We start from the raw sequence: 17,887 nt of genomic DNA on the forward strand, positions 1-17,887 counted from the left end.
GACTCAAGAAAAAGAGGGAGATGACGCAAATAAAATCAATAAAATCAGAAATGAAAAAGTAGAAGTTACAACAGACACCGCAGAAATACAAAGCATCCTAAGAGACTACTACAAACCACTCTATGCCAGTAAAATGGACAACCTGGAAGAAATGGACAAATTCTTAGAAAGGTATAACCTTCCAAGACTGAACCAGGAAGAAACAGAAACTATGAACAGACCAATCACAAGTAATGAAATTGAAACTGTGATTAAAAATCTTCCAACAAACAAAAGTCCAGACCAGATAGCTTCACAGGTAAATTCTATCAAACATTTAGAGAAGAGCTAACACCCATCCTTCTCAAACTCTTCCAAAACATTGCAGAGGAAGGAACACTCCCAAACTCATTCTATGAGGCCACCATCACCCTGATACCAAAACCAGACAAAGGTACTACAAAAAAAGAAAATTACAAACCATATCACTGATGTATATAGATGCAAAAATCCTCAACAAAATACTAGAAAACAGAATCCAGCAACACATTAAAAGGAACATACTCCATGATCAAGTGAGATTTATCCCAGGGATGCAAGGATTCTGCAAGATACGCAAATCAATGTGATACACCATATTAACAAATTGGAGAATAAAAACCATATGATCATCTCAATAGATGCACAAAAAGCTTTCGACAAATTTCAACACCTATTTATGATAGAAACCCTCCAGAAAGCAGGCAGAGAGGGAACTTACCTCAACATAATAAAGGCCATATATGACAAACACACAGCCAACATCGTCCTCAATGGTGAAAAACTGAAACCATTTCTTCTACAATCAGGAACAAGACAAGGCTGCCCACTCTCGCCACTACTTTTCAACATAGCTTTGGAAGTTTTAGCCATGGCAATCAGAGAAGAAAAAGAAATAAAAGGAATCCAAATCGGAAAAGAAGAAGTAAAATTGTCACTCTTTGCAGATGACATGATACTATACACAGAGAATCCTAAAGATGCCACCAGAAAACTACTAGAGCTAGTCAATGAATTTGGTAAAATTTCAGGATACAAAATGAATGCACAGAAATCTCTTGCATTGCTATACACTAATGATGAAAAATCTGTAAGAGAAATTAAGGAAACACTCCCATTTACCAATGCAACAAAAAGAATAAAATACCTAGGCATAAACCTACCTAGGGAGACAAAAGACCTATATGCAGAAAACTATAAGACACTGATGAAAGAAATTAAAGATCATACAAACAGATGGATATGCCATGTTCTTGGATTGGAAAAATCAATATTGTGAAAATTACTATACGACCCAAAGCAATCTACAGATTCAATGCAATCCCTATTAAATTACCAATGGCATTTTTTACAGAACTAGAACAAAAAATCTAAAAATTTGTATGGAGACACAAAAGACCCTGAATAGCCAAAGCAGTCTTGAGGGGGAAAAAAACAGAGCTGGAGGAATCAGACTCCCTGACTTCAGACTATACTACAAAGCTAGAGTAATCAAGACAGTATGGTATTGGCACAAAAACAGAAATAGAGATCAATGGAACAGGATAGAAAGCCCACAGATAAACCCAGGCACCTATGGTCAATTAATCTATGACAAAGGAGGCAAAGATATACAAGAAAAGACAGTCTCTTCAATAAGTGGTGCTGGGAAAACTGGACAGCTACATGTTAAAGAATGAAATTAGAACAATCCTAACACCATACACAAAAACAAACTCAAAATGGATTAGAGACCTAAATGTAAGACTGGACACTATAAAACTCTCAGAGGAAAACATAGGAAGAACACTCTATGACATAAATCAAAACAAAATCTTTTTTGATCCACCTCCTAGAGAAATGGAAATAAAAACAAAAATAAACAAATGGGACCTAATGAAATTTAAAAGCTTTTGCAAAATAAATAAAAACAAGACGAAAAAACAACCCTCAGAATGGGAGAAAACATTTGCAAATGAATCAATGGACAAAGGATTAATCTCCCAAATATATAAACAGCTCATGCAGGTCAATACTGAAAAAACAAACAACCCAATCAAAAAATGGGCAGAAGACCTAAATAGACATCTCTCCAAAGAAGACAGACAGATGGCCAAGAAGCAAATGAAAAGCCACTCAACATCACTAATTATTAGAGAAATGCAAATCAAAACTACAATGAGGTATCACCTCACACCAGTTAGAATGGACACCATCAGAAAATCTAAAAACAACAAATGCTGGAGAGAGTGTGGAGAAAGGGAACCCTCTTGCACTGCTGGTGGGAATGTAAATTGATACAGCCACTATGGAGAACAGTATGGAGGTTCCTTAAAAAACTAAAAACAGAATTACCATATGACCCAGCAATCCCACTACTGGGCATATACCCAGAGAAAACCATAATTCAAAAAGACACATGCACCCCAATATTCACTGCAGCACTACCAGGTCATGGAAGCAACCTAAATGCCCATCAACAGACAAATGGATAAAGAAGATGTGGTACATATATACAATAGAATATTACTCAGCCATAAAAAGGAAAGAAATTTGGTCATTTGTAGAGACGTGGATAGATCTAGAGGTCATACAGAATGAAGTGAGAAAAACAAATATCGTATATTAAAGCATATATGTGGAACTTAGAAAAAATGGTACAGATGAACTGGTTTGCAGGGCAAAAATAGAGACACAGATGTAGCGAACAAATGTATGGACACCAAGGGGGAAAGTGGCGGGGTGGGGGGTGTGATGAATTGGTCGATTGAGATTGACATGTATGCACTAACATGTATAAAATGGATAACTAATAAGAACCTGCTGTATAAGAAAATAAATAAAATAAAATTCAAAGAAAAAGATGCAGCAAGCTTATTTTCTAAATGAAATAGGCATTTTCATATTTACTTTTGATTTTGTTGATTAAGTCAAACAATCTACAGTAGGATAGAGTACTGGGTACAAGTGGTACAAACTAAGATAAAAGACTACAATAAAAATGCTAGATCTTAAAATAGAAACTGGTTTATGCACTAAACATTTTGTGCTTTGGTCTAATATTAACATGTCAGGACTTCCCTGTTGGTCCAGTGGTTAAGACTCTGGCTTCCACTGCAGGGGGAATAGGTTTGATCCTGGTTGGGGAACTGAGATCAGTTCCCTGCATGCCGTGCTGCATGGCCAAAAATTTAAAAAATAAAAATCCTGTCATTAAAAAAACGAACAAACACAATGTCTGTGCAAAATGACAAAAAGAACCAGTGCTGAATCACGTTATTTTTCTTGTCATTCTGCATTATCCCAGATTGCTAAATGTGTTCTTTCCAAGAAGTCTGATTGAATTATCATATATATTTACTGTCCTATGTGACAGTTCTGTCACTGTTACAGATTTCAGTAATTAAAATGGGAAACAGAAGCTTAGGTTATTTTCCTTACCAAAACTATGTTCCCTGGAGCCACACTGTTATGACGGTTTTCATGCTCCAGTATACTGGATGTCTTAAGGTGAGTGCAGTTCAGGGGATCCTTTCTAATTACAGGAAGGTACTTCTTTCCTTCAACAATGTGATCTGACCTGTGACAAATCTGTACTATACACTATGTAAATGGCTAGCAAGTCAATTGCAAATCAACTGAATGTACAAAATCTTAGTGCTGGTGCTGAAATCTCTTCAGAATAGTCATCATGATCTCTAAGTTTCAAAATTGGCAAGCATCAAGTGTCAATCAAAACTAAAGATGAAACACTAGTGCATACTGAATTCTCATCCTTTAGGTGTACTTCCTTTTTAGATTTTTTGGTTCTCAGCTATTTTTAACATACTATTTCATTTAAATTTCCTATATACTAACTTCGTTTGTGCGACTGAAATAAAACTGCAGTATATTAAAAGAAAAAAAAAGGGTTCAAGACTAGTATATGATTTTTATAGTTTATATCACGCACATCTATAGGAAGCAGCATACAAAGACAAGGATATAAACAGTCCAAGAGTTGTACATATAGGAGATATACCTCAGTGGTAGAGCATTTGACTGCAAAGAGTTGTACATATACAAACTACAGTACCTTATATAGTAATTGTAATGGAAAATGAAAACAAAATGTCATGCTAAAAACAGGAATATCAGTCCCTCAGCAGACATATGTACATTGGTAAAACAAACTCAAATTTACCATTACATACTAAAACAAAATATTGTTTTTGTAATACAAAATGCATACAAAGATCCTGCCTCAAAGGAAATGCATAAAAACAATTTTTTGAATCAAAGGAAGAAACAGTATGGTCAGGAGAAAGGGGGAAATGAATATAAATATTTTTACATCTAAGATGGTATGAATTAAAAACCGTCGTAGAGCGACTTCCCTGGTGGGCCAGTGGTTAAGAATCTGCCTTCCAATGCAGGAGAAGCAGGTTCAATCCCTAGTTGGGAAACTAAGATCGCACGTGCCATGGGGCAACTAAGCCCGTGTGCCTCAACTACCGAGCCTGCACGCCACAACTATAGAGAAGTCTGTGCACCACAATGAAAGATCCTGCATGCCACAACTAAGACCCGATGCAGCCAATCAATCAATCAATCAATCAATCAATCAATATTTTTTTAGAATCCTGGAAACATATAGCATCACTACAGAGGAGATGAGGATAAGTAATTCAGGAGCAAAAATATGGGAGTAACTAACATCTTACAGTGAATAAAGTAAGTTTTCACTGAAGAGGTGACATTTATACATGGTCTTGAAGAGTCAACATGCATTCACTAATGTGCAAGAAAGAGTATGCTTAGTTGGCCTGGGTTCATTAAACCCTGTGCATTCCTAAGGAAGGCCTTCAACACTAGCCCTTGATGGGCATATGGGAGATGGCCTTTGCACTCTTGGAATATTATGCCTGATAAAAGTTTTTCTGTTTGCCTAAGGCCTTGGGCCATCTGTATTCAGTTTGACCTGTGGGGTCTGCTGGAGTCCAAGTAGTTGTTATCAGCTCTGTGGATGCTGCATCCCTATATGACTGAGTCTCCAATAAAAACCCCAGACAAGGGCTTCCCTGGTGGCGTAGTGGTTAAGAATCCAACTGCCAATGCAGGGGACATGGGTTCGACCCCTGGTCTGGCACAATCCCACATGCCAGGGAGCAACTAAGCCCGTGTGCCACAACTACTGAGCCTGTGTGCCTAGAGCCCGTGCTCCATAACAAGAGAAGCCACCGCAATGAAAAGCCCACACATCGCAACGAAGAATAGTCACCACTCGCCACAACTAGAGAAAAGCCCACGTGCAGCAACAAAGACCTAACCAATGCAGCCACAAAAATCAAATAAATAAGTAAATTTATTTTTAAAAAACCCAGGCACAGAGGTTCATGTGAGCTTCCTTGGTTGGCAATACTCCTCCTGCATATTGTCATACATTGTAACTGGGAGAATTAAGAATCTCCCTGTGCAACTCCACTGAAAGGAGACACCTGGAAGCTTGCATCTGCTTTCTCCTGGATTTTACACCATGCACCTTTTCTCTTTGCTAATTTTAATCTGTATCCTTTCACTGCAATAAAATCAATCATGAGTATAAGAGCTTTTCTTAATTCTGTGAGTCCTTCCAGCAAATCACTGAACCTGAGGATGGTCTTGGGGACACCCAACAAAACTAGGAAAGGAAGAAACAGCATGCAAACCAGAAAGAGCTGGTGCGAAGTTCACAAATGGAAAAAAAAGAATAGGAGTCTATAGATAGAAAACTATATGTACATATAACTATATGTATATATAATTATATATATGTAAAATATTGAGAAAGTTCTTAAGAAATTTGTAACATCTTAATGAAGGAATATCTCTGAAGAGACATTCTGTTCTGAGCAAGAAACATTCAATATATAAAAGTATCCAGGGCTTCCCTGGTGGCGCAGTGGTTGAGAATCTGCCTGCCAATGCAAGGGACACGTGTTCGTGCCCCGGTCCGGGAAGATCCCACATGCCGCGGAGTGGCTGGGCCCGTGAGCCATGGCCACTGAGCCTGTGCATCCGGAGCCTGTGCTCCGCAACGGGAGAGGCCACAAGAGTGAGAGGCCTGTGTACCACAAAAAAATATATATATATATCCATTGTATTTTATGTATGATTTGATGCAAGTCATACCAGGTTTTGTTTTTTGAACTCAGTAAGCTGATTCTCTGATTCTTACAATTGCTACTTCTACCTGGCAAGCTGACATCACAGTTTATGACTTTTTATCTTTTTCAAAAAATGTAGATGGCAAAAGGATACCTAAACATTGCAGAAGAAACACAACCCAAAGTACAGGAGGAATAGAGGGATACATTTGAGAAAGACTCTTATTTGCCATAAAGGTTTTCAGAGAAGCTTGGAATTCAGAAATCTAAGGCATGAAAGTACCCCCAATGAGACACAGGAAAATTTAAGTCTGCAGACATCAGCCAAACCCATTCCTATGCTGACTACTTACTTCTGTCAGATTACCCAGCAGCCAAGGTGTCTTACCACCAAAACAAAGAGTTGAAGCTTCTTAAGAGATCTTTCTGCTATTTACTTCTATATTTATAAATAAATTTTTAAATTATACAAATGTTTGTGTTGAAAATGTGAGTCATTTTCCATTCAAGTTTATGAGTAACAATGCCCTTGTAATTAGTGATCAGATGAGTGTGCTCCTGACTCAATCACTCAGTACTAGTTGTCATGTTGAGTTTTGATTACTATACAAAACTGAAACCCAAACTCCAAAGCCAAAGCTACCAACCAAGTTTTACGCATAACGTCCCTAGAACTGATTTCATTACTTCAAAGTTCCGAGACTCATTCATACCTATTAAATTTCTTGTAAGTGTCAATTTACTAAAATGTATAATTTATTGGGGGGGGGTGTTTAAAGGCTAAAATAGACAAGTCTACAAACTAGTTTATCTCCACAGTGCTGTTAACTGGAATTTAGCTTCATTAAGTTGGTGGACTTCCATTCAAGATGGATCACTAAGCAGATCTAAGACCACCTGACCCCCAACTCAAACACAGAAATGGCTAACATATAACAAATTATAAAGGTCTAAAAATATATAACTGAGTCTACAACCAACAAGTCAAAATTTGAAGTGCCAGAAACAAAAAAGAGCACTCAAAGCCTAAGTGGTAAGGCAGAGATCAAGCAGGCCACAGGGGCTATCGTTACCACCGTTGGGAATAGGAAGACAAAGGTTAAAAGTTGAAACTGAACTCCCTCAATAAAGCCATAGGGCAGGCTTTAAGTACTCTAAAGCCTAAAATCCTTGCCAGCCGTGGAGTCATCCACAAGAAGTCTGAACACAAACAAGCTTCCTGCATAGATACATAACCAAAGTGTGTACTAGCTGCATAGTATATAGAAAGGCCAAGTAAAAAAACGAATAAGAAGCTTGGCTAGGAGTAGCTTCCAGGTTGGTGAACTTGGGGATATTCAGGAAGAGTGACATACTTAGTGACCATGGAAGCTCCACACCTCTTCCCACATACCTTGCCCTATGCATCTCCTCTTCCATCTGGCTGTTCCTGAGCTATATTCTTTTATAATAACTGGTAATTTATCCAATGCTGGATGACTTAGAGGAAGTTCATGTACTGATGCAATCTCCAGCCCTGAACCTTCATGTCCTGGCACCAGTTTTTCTGAGATTTCAGAAACACTGAATGGAAAATTGGAAGTAGTCTATTATGAACCAGAAGGAACCCAAGGAAACCAGTCCATCATACTAGTCATCTTTCCCAAGGCTGAACTCAACGTTTCTCTTCTGTTCTCTACCCTAAGTTCAAGTTCTTATTTAAAATCTCCTTTTTAATCAACTCAGAACTCCAAACAAAATGTCCACAAAGCAGAAGTCATTATTTTTGCCTAACAGCTACTTGTTTTCCTAGGATTCCTCTTTAGGTAAGTAAATTGATATATTCATTTAACAACAACAAAAAGAAGCTTGTCTGGACCCTTGCAAACACAAAACCATCTCATTAGAACTCCTCCCAACCCAAGGCACAAGTGGAACTCCCACTGAAGATAAGCTCATAAATAAAACTACAATGCACATGAAGAAATTTCAGTACTATTAGCGTCAACAAATACAATAAACCAAGAAGTAGAAACCTAATCCACGGAAGACAAATGTCTGATAAAGACTTCAAATATGTGTAAAATTTTCACAAAGTTACAAATGGGATCTATGAAAATGGGTAGTTCTGAAAAAGAATCAAGAAAATAAAATTATTGAATAAACTCACAACACAAGTTAAATAATAAGTGATAACTGTAAAAAAAATCAAGGTAGAAGATAGATATGAAGAAATCACATAGAATTCAACAGAGCTAAGGAGAGATAGAAACGACAAAAGAGAAGAAGCAAGCTAAAGAACTGAATGAGCCTTTCTGGCAGTGACAACCTCCCCATAAGAACAAGCCTCTCACAAAGGATCTCCTTCATCCCTCTCCAGAAAAGAAAAAACATAAGAAGAAGCACCTGGTGCAGAGTCCCAATTCCTATTTCATGGATGTGAAATGCTGAAGATGCTATAAAATCACCACTGTCTTTAGCCATGCACAAATATTTTTTTTTGTCGGCTGCTCTACTACCTTCTGCCAGCCTACAGGAGGAAAAAGCAAGACTTACAGAAGGATGCTCCTTCAGACAGAAGCAGCACTAAAATCACCCTGAATCAGGATGAATGGGAAACCATCCCAATAAATACATTTTAGATATTAAAAGAAAAAAGGGGGCGGGGACAGAATGAGAAACTCCAGCATGTGTCAAATAGAAGTTCTAAAATTTCATGAAAGAACTAAAGTAGAGATGCTAAAGAGATAATAGCTGGAAATTTCAAAACTAAAGAAATGAACCCTCAGATTGCAATCCAAGTCCTGAGCAGGGTAAATACAAATAAATGTGCGCACATAAACCTAGCAAAAATGAAGAACTTTTTTTTTTCTTTGGCCGTGCCGTGTGGCTTGCAGGACCTCAGTTCCCTGACCAGGGATTGAACTCAGGCCATGGCAGTGAAAAGCCCAGAATCCTAACCACTAGGCCACCAGGGAACTACTGAAAAAAACTCTTAAGAACTACTAGTAATAGAAGAAAATCAGACTTACAGCTGACCTCATCAGTAAAAGAAACTGTCAAAAGATAACAGGAATGTTTATCTTCAAAGCTGTTAGAGAGAATAACAGTCAACCAGCAATCTGTATCCTGATTAAGCTATTATTCAAGAATATAAGCAAATCAAATTATCAGACATATAACAGTACTTATTCATTGCTGTAAGAATAAAACATTAGACTGAACCATATAAAACTGCATTTGACCACTTGTGACCTGCAAATATGGTAAGTTTAGACAGTTCAACCTGATATTTAAAAACATGGAAAAATACTTAGAAGATGCAAAAATTAATTAACAAAGGTATCAATAAAACATTGATATCTAAATGCATGGACTAAAAGTAAATATAACAGAGATTAAAAAATTAAATTAGAGTACCAAAATATAATAATCTGTTCTATTATAATTAAACTTCAGCTTTAAAAAATCATTCTAATTACAGTATGAAGGGAAAATTGAGATATGATTAAAATTATGTCAATTAAAATAAGGTAAAAACCTTGCCTTAACAAAAGAAGCAAAGGCCTTGAAATTCAATCATACAAACTAGAGAATCAAATTTCAGAAATTCCAGGCATCTCTATTAGTTGGCACCTTTTTTTTCCAGCCTGATTCACATAAATTGGCTCAGAAGACACTGGGGACTTAGGAACTCTCTGCCATCCCACAATCCTTGTCAGATGTTTCCCAGACCAACTTTGCTCTACCTTGTACTTCTGCCCTTATCCCAGTAAGAATTTTAACCTGCCCGTTTGAAAACAAAGGCTGTGTTGGGGATAGGAAATAATCAAATTATATCTATATTTGCATTAGTACAAAGTTTCACTTTAAGATCAGGTAGTATTTACTAAGAAATGTGTATGTATTAGTTCATTCAGTCCTCATAACAGCTTTGTAAAGTAGGTTCAATTATTATTATTATTATTTTTTAGGTTCAATTATTATCCCCACTTCAAAGGTGAAGAAATTGAGGTTCACAGAGATTAGACAATGTTCTCAAGCTATATGACAATGTAAATGGAGGGGAGAGGAGACCAAGGTCTGAAACCTAAATGTCTGAACCTACAGCCCATGCTCTTAAAACCTATGGTAAACTAGCCCTCTAATTAAAAGGCTGGTCTATTAGTAACAAAATAAGAGACCAAACTAAGGCAATCATAAAAGAAACGCAGATGATAAATTAGAGGCAGAATTGATTTACTTAATGAACGAGTATGTGAAGATGGAGAGGTAACAGTTACAACAAGGGAAGAAATTTGAAATTCTAGATGATTTGCAAGTTTCTGGCATGGGTAATTCATGGATAATTACACAATTACTCAAAATGAGGGAAAAGTAATTTTAGCCAGAATGTAATGAATAAGTTTTGGATAGACTGTTTAGCATAGTTCTAGAACTGAAGAGTGTGAACCACCAGCATATAAGTATTTCAAATCTGAAGTGCGCGTATGATTAGTGAAGGGAGAATAGGATCAAGGACAATACTCCTTTGTACACCAATATTTATGGGTTAAGCAAAAGAAAAGGAGGTCTCAGATTTAGGAGACAAATTCCAAACATTTTCAACTGCAAATCACAATAAGTACATTTTACATGAAACACATACATGTAGCTGAAATAAATGAGAATCAAACAAGGGTCAACTACTTTTTCCATTAACCACTCATGATCCTGTCGTGCCTGTAGCAATTTACTTTTAGAATCACACACTATCTTTAAATATCAGCTGACTCTTGGCATAACCTAACAATCTTTTTATTCAGCCCTAGTTCTCTTTCCCATACCGTGGAGTAGTTAGTCCAAATCTTCAATCATCAGTTCCCCTCCTTTCCCTTAGAAAGTAATTATGAATGAAAAAATACAGACATGTTTTTCAGGTGGCGAAGAGAGTGGAAGGGAATTTACACCTATGGCCTCTAATTACCTAAGTGGGAGGCCAGATCAAGTGATGAGGGTGAGTCTTGTGAGTTAACTGTTGAAAGCCTGAATTGAATAATTCAGGGAACAGGAAAAAGAGGCTGGAGAGAATAAGATTAGTGGGTAGTGTCAAGAGCCCCAAGTTTGAAAGGTATAACCATTCCCAATGCTAATTCCTCCCTTCACCTTGCACCTATCTCCAGTTCATCTCTATTCCTTCCCTGTGTGCACACAACAGTAGGCACCTAGGAAGAAGTACATATTTGCTAAGAAGGAGGAAGGCAAAAAATAACTAGATTCTGAAGCAACAAGTCACTGATCTTTTCTACAGAAATTTTGTAACAGTGGAGGTAGCAGCACAAAGATTTGTATATGAATACGGGGGGGGGGGGGCTGGAAATATGGAATGTTAAATATGTTGCCCATTCTTACAAAACAAGCTGTCAATAAAGAGAGGGAAAAGAATGGAGAGGCAGAATAAAGTAGTATACTGCTTTATACAGGAAAAAATTGGAGATATAATACAGAAAATAACTAAATTAATTTATAATCAAATTGGCTTAACCCTACAAACTAATACCATACAGAATGTGTATTTAAATTATTACTAGTACATATCCAGTAAGTCTGCACATGTCAGTTTTACCACTGTGGTGATCACTTTGTAATGTATAAAAATATCAAATCACTGTGTCGTACACCTGAAATTAATGCAATACTGTAGGTCAATTATGCAAAAAATGGAACACTTGTCATGTACAAAAGAATATTTATAACACCTATGCACGCTGAGCACAATAAAACAAAAACTCGAAAAGCCCCCCCAAAATTTTTTTTACCACTAACTATAGAACTGGCTTAAGCTGAAGTCATAGTTATATATGGCACATGTGCACAAATGATCATATAAGACCTAACACTGACTATCAAACAAAATATATTTAGGAAATACAGTAATTAAGCATGGATGCTATCATAAAGCTTCTTGGTATTCTTTAAGCTTCCTAATTCTTAAAGATAGATCTTTAAATTAAAATTCAAAAACCTAACATACTCAGAAAATTATGAGTAAATTCATTACCAAATATAGCAATCTAATTCCAGCACTCAGCATTGTTTGAAATAAGGTTGCCGAAGTTTTTTCAATATTAACAGAAACTTGTGTAAAAAATAACATACTTTTAAATTGGTAATGTGGGCAACTTACAGGCTGCTAGCTATGAAAAAGCACAGTTTTAAAAATAATAATAATAAACAGTTCAGCCAATAACTTATTAAGAATGGCTTTTATACTACTAAAGGAAAAGAAGAAAGAAGGAAAAAGCATAGTATTTGTACAAAGCATAAAATTTAAACCACCTGGTCCTTTACAGAAAAAGTACTGAACATCTAGTTTGAATGAATGATTTTTCACTAACTCATGAACTTCAAGATAGTTCTTGAATTTAAGTATTCAAATCCAAAACTACAGGAATTCTGAGTCTTCTTTGTGGATACAGCTCACAGGAGAAATGGCTTCAATCTGTGTATACATACACATGCTTACTTGCATGCACCTAGGTTTTCTTTACTCTCTTTTCATGGGGGAAGGAGGCATGGAACTGAAAATCCTAGTGGAACCTGGAGCCTTGACTATGAAGAGCCAGGATTCCATGGCTGCCTGGTTCACCGTATCTACTTATTCATTGCCTCCTTTAGGAGGCTATCTGAATTTTGCACTGATAGGCTCAGTCAGTCAGTCCCTGGATAATGAGGACTGTTCCAACACAAGCTGAGCAGGGAAACAGTAAGGCTCTGCTACTCTTGGAATAACATAATTAATTTGAAAATGTATTCATTAAAGGTCAGCTGAAACAAACTTTACCATGTCTTTCATGGTCTACTAGTTCACCACTGACCAATAAAACCAACAAAATTGATCCTGTAAAGGGAATAAGTATATTCCATTTGAGGAGGTTCAGTAACTTGAGGGAGACCAAGGTGAACAATCAGAACCAGCTGATTGGCTCCTACTGAGGCAGAACTAGTGGAAGAAACAAAAGAGAACATGACTAGGAAAAAAGAAAGCTTACTCAAGAGAAATGCAATTAGAATATACATTGCAAGTACAAAAAGAAGAGCTCTGCTAAAATTAAATAAATGTGATTTTCATTTATAAAAACAGAAGACCTGAAAGAAAAAAAAAAAGGTAACTTCTAAGAATCAAATTAAGAAACATACCTAAAGCAAAAGAAAGGTTTAAGAGAAAAGGATAAACAAATAAGTATCAACAAATGGGGGTGGGTGGAAGGAGGTAGAACAAACCAAAAAAAAAAAGAGGAAAAACAGTATAGCATTAGATAAGTCTAATTTGACCTCAAAAAGCACTAAATAGGACAAGGAGGAATTTTATTTAACAGTGAAGTATACATTCCATAAACTGTCATAAACTTTTATGCAACAAACAGGATGGCAGCCACAAACAAAAAGTAAAAATATGTGAATATACACAAACCTAATGGTAAAACATAAAATTTAGTGGCTCTTAAACTCATATTTCCTTATCCAAATTCTGAAATCCAGAAAATTTTGATGAAAGTTTAGTTTCAAAGCACATTTAGGGAAAAAGACCTGACCTGAACTGGCATGAAACTATATCTTTATGTCCCTGCTAAGTGTAAATACTGCTGCAAAATACTAAGGTATTTCATCACAAGGATACCACCACAGACCCAGCTGAAAGGTTAAGTACCATTTTTCCTCTCTAAAATGTGAAAATGTATGTATCCCAAAAGGCACTTGACACCAAGCTGAATCCATGAATTGAACCTTTTAACATAAAAATAATAAAATATTTTTGCTTTCCTATGTCCATAAAACTTTAATCATGTAACCTGGCTATGATAAAAGAAAAGTAAAAAGTTTTACTGACTATATATGCGGACATAATACAATAACTCTAAAAATAAATAAATAAATAAAAATATGACCACCCCACCCCACAAAATAAGTGAAATGATTCCTAAATAAGAAATGATATTCTGGCTCAAACAGGAAATTTTTAAGTGAAAAAAATTTTAAATTACCAAAATGGAAAATATTTTATAACTTTTTATTTTATAACAAATTATCACTCAGCAAAATACAAAGGGAGGAAAATATTTGGCCTTTGTGCCTTTTCTTGTAACAATTAATGAACATGAACTTATCTTTTAAAGATACACATAGTTACAGTTAAACTACTGAAGTCAAAGAAATTTTTGAAAGAAGAAAAAAGTGACTCCTGATGTACAAGGAAATGACAATAAGATTAACAGTAGACTTCACAGAAACAACAGAGGCCAGAAAGCAATGGGATGACATAATTCAAAGTGGTGAAAGAAAAAATTACCAACCAAGAATTCTATATTCATCAAAACTAACCTACAAAAATGAAAATGAAATAAAGAAATCCTCATATAATCATGGGTTGAGAGAATTCATTTCAAGTTGACCTGCCTTAAAAGAAGATCCTCAGGTTGAAAGTGTCCTCAGACAGTAACTCAAATGCCTATAGAAATAAACAGCACAGGTAAGGTTAACTATGCTGGTAAATGTATTAAAGAATATAAAATTTATTTGTTCTCTTCCCTTAACTGATTTTTTTAAAGTTGCATAAAACAATAATAGCAAAGGGAGGAGAGAGGAAATGGAGTCACACTGGCTAGCACCAGGACATAATACCAAACCATAACCCAAACCCCCAAAGAAATTAGAGTACCAGAAATGGTAAATATATACAGGTTAATAGGAAAGACTATGTATTTTTTTCTTTCTTCTCTTCTTTAAAAACCATAATAGTGTATAAACTATGACTGTAACAGTATTACTGGGTTTATAGCATATAAATGGAACATATGTTAACAACAGTAGCACAAAGGAAGGAAAAGGTAAAGAAGCCATACTGGAGAAAGTTTCTATATTTTACTGAAATCAAGTTAGTAGTAATCTAAAGTAGACTGTGATAAACTAAGAGACATACTGGAATCTCTAGAGCAATCACTAACAAAGGAATTAAAATGGAACACTATGAAGTATCTATGTAATACAAAAGAAAGCAAATAAGGAAGAACCAAGGAACAAAAAAATACATTATATAGAAAACAAATAGCAAAACAAATAACACAGATTTGATCATATAAATAATGATAGTAAATAAGAATGAATTAAACACTCCAATCAAAAGGTAAGACTGTCACACTAGATACCAAAAAAAAAAAAAAAAAGATTATATATATGCTGCTTACAAGAGATGCACTTTAGAGATCAAAGACATAAATAGGATGAAAGAAAAAAAGATGCAAAAAACATGTCATGGAAACTGTTACTATGCAAGAGCTGGAGTAGCTATACTAATATCAGATAAAATAGTTTTCAAGAAAAAAGTTACTAGACACAAACTGAACATTTTATAATTATAAAAATGTCAATTCTAAGGAAGGTATAATTAAAACCGTATGTGCACCTAACAAGACTGCTTCAAAATATATAAGAAAAACCTAGTAAAACTGAAGGGAGACGGACAAAGCGAAGCACAAAGATGAACAAATGAGTGGGGGAAAAAACACATAGGCCCACTACCTGTGAAACATTATCAAGTGGTTTAATATATGTGTAACTGGAATTCCAGAGAGGATATTAAAAAAGATCAGAAAATATTTTTTAAGACAAAATGGCCAAATTTTCTCCAACTTTAACAAAAATAACCCCAAATTTAATAATCTCTGAGGATTATACCTCTAAATAAAACCATGCCAGGAATTCCCCAGCAGTCCAGTGGTTAAGACTCGGCGCTTCCAATGCAGGGGGTGCGGGTTCGATCCCCTGTTCAGGGAAATAAGATCCCACATGCAGCATGGTGTGGCAAAAAAACCAAACCAAAACAAAGAACAACCCATGCCAAAGCACATCATAAAATCAATTGCTAAAAACTAATAATAAAGAGTAAACCCTAACAGCAGAGTAGGGGAAAAGACATGTTACATACAAAGGAACAAAGATAACCATGACAGCACACCTTTCATTAGAAACTACAGAAGCCAGAAGTTGTTAATGGAATGCCATCTTTAAGGCAGTGAAAGCAAAGAAAACAGATGCATGAATAAACAAACCAACTGAAATTACAAACTACAGGGGGGAAAACAAACAGCACAGATTACAAACATAGAAATAGTGTATAAATATAAAATGAATGCTTAATGTAATAAAAACAGACTAGCATTAATTATGACCAAGGGAAAACAATACAAAAATAGATTGAAAACAACTGATAAATTTAAAAGCATTAAAATGAAGAGACCATGACAAAGATAAAAGTATAATGAAACTTTTCAGTACACTTTTGAATGGGATTTAAAAAAAAATAAAAACAAGGAAGTAAATAACACAATACATTCTGGAATAAAAACATACATTTTTAGTATTAGTGTAGAATACTGACAAAATTTAATCTTGTATTTAGTTAACAAAAACAAACAAGAAAAAAACTTCCAATTCAGACTGTATTGATTTGTACAGTCCACATCTTATGACCCAATAAAAATGTTTACAAAGTAAAAATAAATGAAATGGTCACATACACAAAACCCAAAAGAAAAATGGATTCCAGTTGGAAATACAAACTAAAATTACAAGCTCTCCAGAAAACAGTGTAGCAGAAACAGCTAATACTCAAACATTAAATCTATCCTATCTTTCAACCAAAATGTCTATCAACAGATGAATGGATAAAGAAGATGATAGTATATATATACAATGGAATATTATTCAGCCATAAATAATAAAATGCCTTTTGCAGCAACAGAGATGGACCTAGAGATTATATTAAGTGAAATGAGACAAAAACAAATATATCACTTATATGCGGAATCTAAAACAATGATATAAACTTATTTACAAAATAGAAATAGACTCACAGACATAGAAAACAAACTTACGGTTACCAAAGGGGATGGGGGGGTAAATTAGGAGTTCGGGATTAACATTACTATATATAAAACAGATAAACAATGGGAATTCCCTGGTGGCCTAGTGGTTAGGATTCTGGGCTTTCACTACCATGGCACAGGTTCAATCCCTGATCAGGGAACTGAGATCCTGCAAGCCACACACCATTTTTTAAATTTCCAAATCAAAATGGTTTTACAGAAGAGTAATGTTTAAAACACATACCAGCATTCCATTATTATTTAAGCTAATCTAGAAAAAGAGTAAAAAATGAAAAATCCCAATACATTTTATAAAGTCCAACATTACTTTAACATTAAAAGTTGGCAAAAACAATGCAAAAGAAGAAAATGGCAGACTATTCTAACATATTGATTAAAATATTTAATAAAATATAAGTTGATCATAATATTCTTTTGACAGATTACCAGAAAGATTACTAAATTTCATATAGGAATTCAAGGATTATTCGACAGCAAAGATATTAACAAAATAATCATATTAAAACAACTAAAGGAGAAAACCATATGGTTATATAAGTAGATGCTAAAGTGGCATATGATAAAATTCAGATAATAAAAACTCTAAGAAATAGAAGCAAACAACTTAAATATGAAAAGAATTATTTCCCCCAAACCATCAAATAAGATTTAAAAATAGCACAACATTAAAAAACTTTTCAAGTCAGAAACTAAGCACAACTCATCAAAGAGGCAATACAACAAAATAATGCCCCAAACTCTGGAACCAGACTAATTAGGATTAAATTCCAAGCCCATCCCCTTCTGCACTATGTGACTTTGAGTTAGCTCGTTAACCTTGGAGTCTAGGTTTGCCATTTGTAAAATAAGGATCATAATAGT

At 35.2% G+C, this 17,887-nt stretch overlaps 1 protein-coding gene and 1 pseudogene across 2 annotated transcripts in view; one reads left to right on the forward strand and one right to left on the reverse strand.

Moving 5' to 3' along the window:
* The window catches only part of TRIM33 (tripartite motif containing 33), a 163,494-nt gene that overhangs the window by 83,476 nt on the left and 62,131 nt on the right, over nt 1-17,887 (reverse strand). The gene's annotated exons all lie outside the window — the stretch shown is intronic.
* LOC131765334 (small ribosomal subunit protein eS27-like) lies at nt 3,469-8,691 on the forward strand (annotated as a pseudogene).

The sequence above is a fragment of the Kogia breviceps genome, chromosome 1, assembly GCF_026419965.1.
Source record: "Kogia breviceps isolate mKogBre1 chromosome 1, mKogBre1 haplotype 1, whole genome shotgun sequence".
Taxonomy (NCBI): Eukaryota; Metazoa; Chordata; class Mammalia; order Artiodactyla; family Physeteridae; genus Kogia; species Kogia breviceps.